Here is a 9,333-nt window from a genome sequence, read left to right on the forward strand (position 1 = left end):
AATTTCTATTTTTAATTTAGCCTTCTAATAAGATGTCAAAAATTCCTCAAGTAACTAAGCGAAGGAAGACTATAGATTCGTATTTCAAATCTCGAGAACACAACAAGACAAAAGAAGATGCCGCATCTAAAGCTGACACTTCATTACCTGATGAGTAACCTCTTAATTCTCCATTATTTGATAACCAAGGGTTGAAGGGAGTGGAATTGGTACACAACCAGTTGAACCTTTAGGAAATGTTGAAGTTTTTTTTTTTTTTTAACGTGATCCAGGATCACGTCTTCAAGTAAGGCGACATCCGGTTAATAAACAAGACGAGCTTCGAAGGGCATATCTTAATGTCAGACCGTACCAACTGTCCTTCAAGAGTATCCACAAACTGAATGTGGAAAACTACTCCGCAGATTTCAATCTTCGTGGTTTACTCGGTTTTCTTGGCTCGAGTATTCTCCTGTAAAAGATGTTGCATTCTGTCTTCCATGCTTCACTTTCGAATCAAATCCACCAAAGCGTTCAGTATTTACGGTTGAAGGGTTTAGGAAATGGAAACGAGTTAATGATGGAAACAAATGTGTGTTTCTAACACATATGGGGGAACATGATTCTGTGCACATAAAGGCGGTATGAACTTGCAAAGATTCAAGAGACACATCTCGTCACATCGACAAATTAATCAATATACAATCTAAGGAAGATGTTAAGAAAAATCGGTTAAGGCTCAAAACAACAATTGATTGTTTGCAGTATCTTGCATATCAAACATGTGCATTTAGAGGTCATGATGAATGATGAGCTATGAAAATGTCTCATCTGAATCTCTTAACTTGCGCTAGTTAGCCCAATTCGAGCCGTTACTCTGATGAATTGTTTGTTTTTCTGTATCAGGTGTCTTTACGGAGTTCGGTGCGAAAAATTGCTAAAATCGGGAGAAAGGCACACACTTGAGGGCATTTCGGTCATTTAGAGATGAGGGTGTTCTGGAAATTTTAGTACTCGGTTGAAAATTAGAGTTCAAGAAAAATCAGTAGGCGAAAACGGGGGTCAAATCGGAGTTCGGACGGGAGAATTATAATAGGTCAAAATCCGGGCCCAAAATGGTTGACCAGTGGGATGAATTCGGGAAATGTTCTGGCTAGCGGGATAATTTTGATGACGTGGCGCGAAACCGAGGAGTGGATCATCCGGGATGTGTATGCCTGGCTAACAGCGAAATGAATCTCATCCTCATTATTCAGTGTTACCGTCGCAGGATAACTTCCGTACTCCTGCTTGCCACCTAGCGTCCAATCCCGTGTCTCTTCAATCCAACGGTTTGCTGGACCATGAAACATGCTAACAAGTTGTCCCGCGAAGCATGTTATCGGCGCCTCTAAGCCAGCTAACAAATGACGTTGAATACTTACTTGTGCGCCCCAATTCAAGGAATCTAATTTTATTTAATACCTAATATGTTTTATCTAAAACAGAGAAGGGATATTGCTGGAGATTGGACATTTTATGGAGAAGGATAGTAGGATTGATTAAGAGATTATTTTGAAGGCTGGAATGGCAAGAGATCTTAGATTTCTGGAGATACAGATATGGAAGTGATAGAGATCTCGGTTGAAAGAGAAAGCTAGGATTCGGATTTGGAACAGAGATGGAAAGAAGCATATAAAGAATGGAGATCATTAGCCGCAGATTTAATGTGGTTGAATATATTTTCTTAGAGAGAGAGAGAGAGTGTGTGTGTTGACTGGATTTCTTTCTCCACAGAATTATCAGAGAACAAAAATTGAAAAGGGAAGGTTATTCTCCTTCTATAAATTGGGAGCTACAAACAGAAGAATGGATATCTCGGCGGGCAGGGGCGGATCCATGGGGGTGCGAGGGGGTGCGGTCGCACCCCCTTAATCCTCCCGTAAAAAAATATTAGTAGTAGTAATATTTTTTCTTTTTTATACATCTAGTTGTAAAAGATATGTATATAACTATGTGTGTAGATGACACAGAGGAGGGCATGGCGTGATGGCAAATCTTCGGATTCAAAACTACTGACCATGAGGTCATGAGTTCGAAACTCACCACTTTACTTCTTTTTTTTTGAAGTGCTCTGTGTCTTTTAAGTGCTATTTACAGCAGCGTGCATAGCTATAACAAAGAGTGGCCTGATGGTAGTATGGACCGGCTTCTGGACGTGCAACCAAATTAGCACGGGTTCGAGCCCAGCTGCCCCCTTTTTTTAGTATTTCTTTTTTAAATAGATTATATTCAAAAACCAACTTATATAAAATCAATTCAAATATCTTAAACTTCTACGAACTTTAATTTATCTACCCTAAACTCCATAAACTTCAATTCATCTACCCTAAATCCCTACAAATTTTAATTCATCTAGTCTAAACTCTATAAACTTCAATTCATCTACCATAAACCCCTACAAACTTCAACTCATCTACCCTAAACCCTATAAACTTCAATTCATCTACCATAAACCCCTACAAACTTCAAATCATCTACCCTAAATCCTTACAAACTTCAATTCATCTACCCTAAACCCCTACAAACTTCAATTCATCTACCCTAAACTCTATAAACTTCAATTCATCTACCATAAACCTCATACAAGCTCCAATTTATCTACCCTAAACCCCTACAAACTTCAACTCTAACCATAAATCCTACAAACTTTAACTCATCTACCCTAAAGCCTAAACTCTATAAACTTCAAATCATCTACCATAAATCCTATAAAATTCAATTCAACTACCCTAAACTCCTATAAATTTCAATTCATCTACCCAACCATTCAACTGCACAATTTTTTTACCTCTATATATATCTCTCATTTCATCTCAAACCACACTAAAATCACTTCTCCTCTACTAAGTTCTCAGCTTGATAATTACATTTACAATATGAGGCAAAATGGCAATTTCTCAAATTTAGACGGAATTGGAGTTCTTGCTAGAACGTTGGTGGAAACTAAGATGGAATTGGAGCTCTTGCCGGTTGCAACTGCCTCTGTTTAAAGAGTTTTTTCATCTATGAAGCTAGTTAAAACACGCTTAAGAAACAAGATGAGTGATGCGTAGCTAAATGATAGTTTAGTAGTCTTTATTGAGAAAGAAGTTTTTAGTGAAATTGACAATGAGTCGATTATTCGAACATTTCAAAATATGAACTCTCGTAGAGGTCAATTACGGCTGTAATCGTTGATGTATCAATATAATTAATGAATATAAGTATTTTATTAATTATTGTGTTTGCAAAAAAAATTTATTTAGGTATATAAATCCGCCCCTCCTAAGTGAAAATCCTGAATCCGTCCCTGTCGGCGGGGACTAAAAATCATCTCGGCTTGGGGAGCAGAGTTATTCTACTTCTCCTTCTTTTCTCTTGAGCTTCATTACATATCTTATAGAGAGAGAGAGAGAGAGAGAGAGAGAGAGAGAGGAGAAACAGGGGCTCACGACTTCATCATCATCATCTTCCATTGGAAAATCAAATACCTACCACCATTATCATCTTTTCTTCTTCTTCATCTTCTGTATTTTGTTTTTGTGAGAGACAGAGAGATTCAGAGATTGAGAGAGAAAGAAACAAAGAGTGAGGGAGAGAAGAATTGTAGAGAGAGAAAGATTATTATTGTCTATTTTATAAATTCAATCTTCTTTATCTTGATTCTCTGGTTGAAGATTAAAAGAGAGACAGAGATTTACAACAAAATAGAGAGAGAAAAAGGTTGGAGAAGAAGTTTGAGAAAACAGTGGAGTGAGAAAGTCTGTTGTGGAAAACAATTTTCCCGGAGAGAAATAATTTCCGGGAAGATGAGAAAACTTCTCTCTTAGGGCACGTTTGGTTGTCCGAGTGGAAAATCAGCAGGAAAAACAATTTCCAGTGAGAAAGTTATGTTTTCCTTCCCTCTTTATCTCTTATTTTCAGACTTGCTAATGTTATCTTGTTTTCCATGAGTGACTAAGTCTTTTATCTAGGGTCGATGATGAAACCATGTTCAATGTTTTAATCGGGATTTTAACGAAAACATTTTCCGGAATTCGGGTAGTTCATTACCTTGAATTTTGAGTTATAAAAAGAGATTTAAATGTTTACTTATTGGTTCTTAAACTAATTTTATGTGGTGAATTCAGAAAACCCAGACTCTTTCCCATTTGACATCTCCCCCATTTGTGTTCCTTGTATCATTTGTATTTATTTTCTTTCCGTAATTTTATTTTAATATTTTATTCATTTCAAAATCAAAACCATTTTCAAAATCTTAATATTTCCTAGTTTTAGAATAGATTTCACTTAGTCTCTGAGGAACGAACCGGTCTTACCGGAAATTACAACTTGACACCCGTGCACTTGCGGGTGTAGACCTATTTAGGGTAACCTTCTAGGCCCATCAATGAATCTATGAATTCATCAAATCGCGGCAACTTCATTGAATTGATAAAGCTTTTGGCTTCAGTAAGTGATAAAATTGCAAAAGTAGTCTTAGAAAATGCTACAGGAAATGCCAAGTATACCTCTCCTAAGATTCAGAAAGAAATATTGTCCATTCTTGTTAACAAAGTGAAGAAAAAAGATTCGTGATGAAGTTGAAAATTCAAAAAATTGCATTCTTGTTGATGGAGCACAAGACGAGTCATTTAAAGAGCAAATGGTCATTGTTTTGTGATTTGTTGATAATGATGGTGTTATCAAAGAACGATTTTTTGATGTTTTACATGTTAAAAACACTACTGTGTTGACTCTTAAACAAGCTATATCTGATATCCTTGCTCATAACAATCTTCACATTGACAACATGCAAAGTCAAGGGTATGATGGTGTTAGCAACATGCAGGGTGCATTTAATTGACTGCAAGCCTTATTTCTTAAAGATTGTCCAACAACATATTATGAGCATTATTTTGCACACAGACTACAACTAGCATTAGTTGGAGCTTTGAAAGAAATAGGTGATATTTGACGGTTGTACCTAAGTTAAACGCAATTGTTAATTTTGTTTGTGCCTCTCCTCTACGTCAAGATGTGTTACAATCTTCTCGTCTAGATGAAATCTCAAAATTGTTAGCTATCGGTGAATTCAAGACAGGTAAAGGAGCCAACCAAATGAGTAACTTAAATCGTCCTGAAGCTATCCGTTGGAGATCTCATTTTTGTTATGTTAGGAGTTTGATTACTATGTTTGGTGCAACATGTGCAGTTATTAGAGAAATTATGGAAACCACAACAAACATTGCTTTACGTGGGGAATCTCAGAGTCTTTACCATGCAATAACATCATCTGAATTCATTTTTATATTACAGTTGATGAGTAAAGTTATGGAAATCACAGATATGCTTTGTCAAACCCTTCAACAAAAGTTTCAAGATACGGAAACCATAACAAATATTGCTTTACGTGGGGAATCTCAGGGTCTTTACCTTACAATAACATCATCTGAATTCGTTTTTATATTACAGTTAATGAGTAAATGGAAATTACAGATATGGTTTGTCAAGCCCTTCAACAAAAGTTTCAAGATATTGCAAATGCAATGAACTTATTTATAAATACAAAAATACTTCTTCAGAAGTTGAGAGAAGATGGTTGGGATGATTTTATTAAACATGTTGAATCATTTTGTAACAAGCACGACGTCGCAATTCCGGATATGAGTTCTTGTTATCTCGTAGGCACACTTCGTTCTTCTCGACAACATGACTTTATTATTGTAGGCATCATTATCGTGTGAATTTGTTTAATGCTGTAATGGATTTTTGGTTAGTAGAGTTAAACACGAGGTTTAATCGAGAGCACGATGGAACTTCTTATTCTTAGTTCAGCTTTCAAACTTTTCAATACCTTGCAAAATGCTCGTTTTTCAATTTTAGTCATTGAACAACAAGCAGGGGGCATATACCATTCTTTCTTATCCTCAAGTCATTTTGCGTGAAGCTCAAGTTTAATGGCCCAACTGTTCCAAATCTTGTCTCACTTTCAAATTATCTAGATACTGTTTCTTTAGGTCCAATATAGTACCTAAAATGGTATCACATATATTCTTCTCTATGTGCATGACATCTAGATTATGTTTAAGAAGAATAAATGGAAAATACTGCAACTCATACAATATAGACAACTTCTTCCAATTATCTGAAAACCAAGATACTACTCAAGCTTTTTTCTTTTAAGTCCATTACCTTCTTCATCTACATTATTATAATGAATTTTTCTAAAAGTATATGGAATTCCTTTTAGTAGCTCTACTATTTCTATAGCTGTCAAAGGGACTGGAGCTTCTCTCATCTCGGGATTTCCATCAAAATCATTCTTTAGTCGCCGAAAGTTATTATCCATAGGCAATAATCGATGATGTTTCATATAACATATTTTACCCCCCATTTTTTAGATATGTACTGCATGTATCTTTACCAAATGTTATGCATGCTAAGTAACATTTTTTATTCCAACCGGAAAGCATTGCCAAGCCTGGATAGTCACTAATTGTGCAGACCACTACTGCACGCAGTCTGAACATTTCCTTTCTCGATGCGTCATACGTATCAACCCCATCTGCCACAACTCTTTTAATACATCGATGAGAGGTCTCATGAAAACATCAATATCATTTCTGGGACTCCTAGGACCAGGTATTAGCAAGGAAAAAAATCATATGAGGTTGCTTCTTAGACAACCATGGTGGTAGATTATAAGGCATTAATATTACCGGTCATGTTCTATGTACTGAACTCATATTTCCGAACGGATTGAAGTCGTCTGTTGTTCATGCTAGTCTAACGTTCCTGGGATCATCAGCGAAACTCGAATATGCTTGATCGAAGTGTTTCCATGCCTCCCCATCTGTGAGATGTCTTAGTACCCCATCTTTTGTGCGGCCTTCTTCATGCCATCTCATGTCTACTGCAACATCAGATGTCATATACAAGCGTTTCAGCATAGGTTTTCACGGAAAGTGGCGTCGAATCCTTGCAGGAGTTCTTTTTTTTTGTGTAATACTGTTTTCCTATATATATATATATCGAGAAGCATTACACTTGGTGCAATTTTTTAGCTCTGAATTTTCTTTCCAAAATAACATACAGTCATTTGGACATGCATCAATCTTCTTATAATCTAAAGCCATATCCGTAATAAATTTCTTTGCTTGACTAAAACTCTCTGGCAATGTATACCCTTCAGGAAATGCCTTTTTTAACAATATAAATATGTTCGTGGATATCTTATTGCTAATTCCTCCAAGACATTTGAGCTGCCATAACCTAAAAAGAAAGGACAACTTTGTGTAGTTTTTACATCCCGGATACAACTCAATTTTAGTTTCTTCTAGCAAGTTATAGAACTGACCAGCATCACTGTCAACATATATATTATTGGTTTCTTCGGCATCACCATCTATATCATTGCCCTCGTTGTGAACCCCAAATGCATCATGCAACATACCTTCCATGTCATCACCTCCCTCCCCATTGTTGTCATCAGTAGTAGTCAACACTTCGTCTTCTATAGTACATGTCTGATCGGAGTTCTCACCATGAAAATACCACACTTTATAATTGCACATTATTCCACGACAAATAAGATGCTCGTAGAGTAAATTTCTGTCGGCATACTCTACATTAGCACAATCTACGCAAGGACATTTCACAACTTTTCAATTATAAACTCTACCATGTGTAAATGCATGTTCAATGAATGCCTTTACACCATCAATATATTCCTTACTCGTCCTCTGTTTTTGCTTCCAACTTTTATCCATTTCAGAAAGTTGTGGTTGGGAACAACCAATGCTTTATCAAACAAAGAAGAAGAAGAAATCCCTATAAAGAAAAGAACTTATTATTCAATAATATATATTAGAAATGTATAAGAGAGTAGGAACATGGTAGGAACAACACATACTAATATTCGATACAATAATAAATCTATAAAACGTGTTTATGAAAACTTGATATCAAACTAGTGTTTCAAAACATTCATTATCCCATCTTGGGGAAGGTTCAAAATTACATGTATATGTATTGTACGTGGAAGTTGCCAGTGGAAAATGTTAGGAAAAATATCCTTACAAAGCTATGTAAATTTGTGAATCATGCAACTCTAAAATTGAAACTTTTTCAAAACCTATTCAAGTCTAAACAACTATTTTGGCCGATATAAAGTGATTGGAGTTAAACCCATTGATTTCTTTGTCTGAAAATTCTGAATTGAGGTTTAAACCTTTACTAATAAGAATAATTTAAGTATGATTAAACCGCAGAAACAAGAGATTATGAGAAAATTTGGTGCACCTCACAAAAAGGCAGCAACACCTTCCCTTTTTCTTAACTCTCCTACAATTTAGTCATGTACTTGCACTATTATTAGTTAACATTAAATTACCTAACATTAAACATCCTAACCAATTCACAAACAATTCGTAGTTTCATACACAATTCATATTTCATGGAAAAAGAATAAGTACAGACCAGTTCATAAGAATTAAGAAGGAGAAACAAATGACAAGAAAAAGAAAAACAAAAGACAAGAAGAATAAGAATAAGAAAAACATGAACAAGAACAACAAACAATTGATAGATTTGACATCGGTCTGACATATTATAACCATATTCTACTCATAAACGAAGATTATTTATGAAAAGATACAACTAGTATCCTTTCTCAATTGTCTATTCAATAACTTTACACATCAAACCCTAATTAAAACTAGTCCTTGACTATTTTTCTTACAAGTAATTAGAAGTCAAGTGAATAATTTATAGAAAAACTCAAATAAGTAACATATTTGATATATTTTGGAATCCAGAATACATTTCGTAGAAAAAACATATAAAAATAAAACTCACAGAAGCATATAAACAACATATAGAAACCTCGAATAATTTATAGAAAACGTCAAATCAAACTAACAGAAGCATATAAAATGAGGGGGTTTCATATCTAAGGTCTGAATAGGAAGAACACAAAAAAAGCTGCATAAAAATCATAGAAAACCTGAACTATAGTTACCTATTTCCATTAAAACCTTCTGCTTCCAATATTGTATCTTTCATGGACAACTGAAACACAAAACTTGTATTCGACAATTTCACACTTTCGGAATAGTTCTCAGTCCTCAATTCTAAACAATGAGTTTTGTTACAATTTTCGGTCGTAACTTTAGAAATGCTAAACTACTAGAAATTTAGAGTCGATCACAGGTCGAAAAGTGATGTGGCCAGACCCATTTGGTCAGGTCGTTTCTCTCTCTTCGTGGACTGAACAATCGGTGCCTGCCGCATCACCTTTCGGCACGTGGTCAACCCCTAAAGTGGGCCCTTTAGCATGTATGGGCCTTAAAT

At 35.5% G+C, this 9,333-nt stretch overlaps 1 pseudogene; it reads left to right on the plus strand.

Moving 5' to 3' along the window:
• The first annotated feature begins 262 nt into the window (after positions 1 to 262).
• LOC147567180 (uncharacterized) lies at positions 263 to 5,812 on the plus strand (annotated as a pseudogene).
• Positions 5,813 to 9,333: the final 3,521 nt, after the last annotated feature.

Source organism: Eschscholzia californica, unplaced genomic scaffold (genome assembly GCF_041429995.1).
Source record: "Eschscholzia californica isolate CP2 unplaced genomic scaffold, dmEscCali1.0.p SCAF_1, whole genome shotgun sequence".
NCBI lineage: Eukaryota > Viridiplantae > Streptophyta > Magnoliopsida > Ranunculales > Papaveraceae > Eschscholzia > Eschscholzia californica.